Source organism: Otolemur garnettii, unplaced genomic scaffold, assembly GCF_000181295.1.
Source record: "Otolemur garnettii isolate 467f Iridium unplaced genomic scaffold, OtoGar3 scaffold00018, whole genome shotgun sequence".
NCBI classification, from domain to species: Eukaryota; Metazoa; Chordata; class Mammalia; order Primates; family Galagidae; genus Otolemur; species Otolemur garnettii.
Window position 1 is genome coordinate 11,331,573 of NW_003852413.1, and position 3,040 is coordinate 11,334,612.

The following is a 3,040-nucleotide window of genomic DNA, read 5'->3' on the forward strand; positions in this document are numbered from 1 at the left end:
TTATTAAAAATGCACGTCTCCATTTTATGTATGTACACTCCATTCTTCCTAGTGCTCCAGTGACAGAGTTCTCCCCAAGCACACTCTACTGAAAAGTGCCTGCAGAGTCCCAGATCTTGAAGGAAGACTCGACTCACCTCTGGCAGCCGTGGAAATTGACACTACTACATTCAGGCTAGAAAACTGAAATAATCATAATCCTTCAAAACACATGCCTTGCATCCCTCATCACGCTAGTTTCTATCTGGACCACAGTAGCCAGAGTCATCCCCCTTCACCTGAAGACATACCCTATTCTGTTAAGTTGACCCTGCATGGTGATGTCTTCCCCAAGTTTCCAAATTCTTCCACTATGTATGGATCTCATGACCCAAGTGCAGGCAAACTCCTGTGTATCTTCATATCTACTCTGATTTGCATCTTTATCTTTGCCTGAGAGATCTTGGAGGTACCCCTAAGAACACCGATATATTGGCAGTTTTCCCACTAATGACTTGATCTTTTTGCTTGGACCCCAAGTACCTCAGTTCTGGAGTTAAACCCAGTTCCTCCCTCCCCATCATCTCCTCCAAACTCTTTCCTTTCTTCCTCCTTAGAATACTTCCTCTGAATTGAATGCGACCAGACCAAACCTATGTCCTAATTTTGTCATTATCATTTACCATCTCTTTATCTCTCCTTCTCTTTCTTTTTTCCTTTTTTTTTTTTCCTCACAAAAGCACTAAAGTCCTTTTTATTTGAGGGGGAAAAAAGTCGGAGTAAAAGGATTACAGTTCCAAGATTCAAAACTCACCTGTTATTGGCACTATGTTGACTTTGTAGATTCTGATTCTCCTCAATCAGGAAAGAGTATTCAGATTGCATTGTCTCCCATTGGAAAAATGATAGTCAAAGAAACCCAGAAGAGCCCTCTACTCTACTGATACTGCTCTTTAGTAAAAACATCAACATCGACAAGCCTTCACTGGTCAGTCTGCAGGCTGCTATCCCATGGCTGAGGTCATACTGCCTCTGCAAGGAAAACGAAGCAGGAGAAATAGGTGTAGACCACTTGGGACGAGCAGGTATCTTCAGTTTCAAAACTGAAGTTTCGAAGGGGTAACAATCCTTATGGGAAGCCCAGCTTACCAAGGCATGGAACCCCCAGTTTCTGTGGCAGCTGAGTAATGTGGTCACATCACTGCTGCTCAGTTCAAAATCAAAGACCTTAAAGTTCTCAGCAGTGTTTTCAGGTGTCATAGGTCCAGAATGACCACCAAATTCCTTTTCATGGGGACCCAAGTCAGAACTTGGGCTGGAGTTTTATTATTCTTGGTCATAATCACCTTGATCCTGGGATCCTCCAGGTCATATGGGTCCTTGAGCTTGGCCCAGGGTCTAGCAGGTGAACCAAGGGGGATGTAGGCAGTCACCAGGATGCCTTCTAACTTCTCTTGAGTTGGATATGGGTGGCTATCAAGCTGGTTAACTACAGGCTTATACTTTAAGCCAGGTTTGTTTTAAGATCCTCTCAACTTGGAGATGGTTGAAGCTAGAGATGCCAATAGCGGCCACCGTCCTTCATCCACTAGCTCTTCCATAGCTGTCCATGTGTCCAAAATATCTATGTCACTGGGATTCATGTTGGCTGCTTTGTCCAATGGGAAAAATTGCTTTCCAGCCTTAAAACTCATCAGACAGTAAATAAGGTAGAGGTCCAGGTAGTCAGGTTGCAGGTCCCTGAGAATATTCTCACAGACTTCTTTCACCAGACTCTTCTCAAGACATGTGAAGCACAGCTTAATTACAATGAGCTCTTTCCATATCACCACCTACTCCATGAGCTCCTGAAGGATGCCCAGGTCCACCTGGTGCTCACTCAGGTGCACATGGACAATGATGAGTTTTGAAGCTGCAGATACCTGTTCTTCCCAAGTGGTCTACACATATTTCTCCTGCCTGTGGATTTTCCCAATGTCCACTGCTACCGTCACAGCCTCGGTCACCTGGCCCAGAGAGAACATACTGCCCAGCCCCAGCACCGGCATTAGGGCACCATTGTTAAATATAATGAAGCTGGGCATAGCTACTGGGCTTTCCAGATCCCCTGGCCAGCACCGTGCATCTCTCCTTCTCTTTCATGTTGGATATTTTCTATGTTGATTCATTATTTTCCTCCTTCTCCCTATTTCTGTCACCCTTGTGGGTATTTCAACAAGATTCTCCATGATTGGCTTCTCTAATACCTTGTCTTCTCAATCTCCACAGCTTTCTTCTTTTCCTTCAGACTTAACTTCAAAGCTCGCAGGGTCATTTCCCTTGGTTTCATTATTACTGGTAACCTCGCCACCCTCACAATCTTACTATTCGGCATTATAATTTCTCACTAGCACAACCTATTCTTCAAGCTTCTTTGCACTCATCTTCTCATGCCAACTATTCTGTGTGGTTAGCTGAACATATAATTTGTTGATCCAATGGTATTTTAATTATTTTTATTGTACCTTTCTGTGTTAATCTGATTAGTGTTCTCATAACAAAGTATCACACCCAGGACGGCCTATGTGACAGGAATTGGTTTTCTCACAATTTAGGAGGCTAGAAATTTAAGAGCCAGGTGTCCATGGGGTTGACTGGTTTCTTCTGAGGCCTCTTGTCTGGGCTTGTTGTTGGCCATCTTCTCTTTCAGCTTTTGCAAGGTCTTCCCTCTATGTGTTTCAGTGTCCTAACCTCCACTTCTGTGAGGACATGTGCTGTACTGAATTAAGACCTACCTGAACGACTTCATTTTAACTAAATTGCTTCTTTAATGGCCCTATCTCCAAATATAGTCACATTCCAAGGTACTAGGCATCAGCACTTCAACTCATACATTCCAGGAGAAAGATAACACTCTCTCATCCCACACTTCCCATTTTGATCCTGCTGATACTCCATGTATCCTTTCAAGCACTTCCCAATAATCCTTTCAAGCACTTCCCAATAATCCTTTCAAGCACTACATTGTGAACAACATCATCCCTTGGCTATTTTTCCCTCTGTTTTACTTGCCTAGGAAAAC

At 43.5% G+C, this 3,040-nt stretch overlaps 1 pseudogene; it reads right to left on the reverse strand.

Moving 5' to 3' along the window:
- Nucleotides 1-888: 888 nt before the first annotated feature.
- LOC100962145 lies at nucleotides 889-2,063 on the reverse strand (annotated as a pseudogene).
- Between the last annotated feature and the right edge of the window lie 977 nt (nucleotides 2,064-3,040).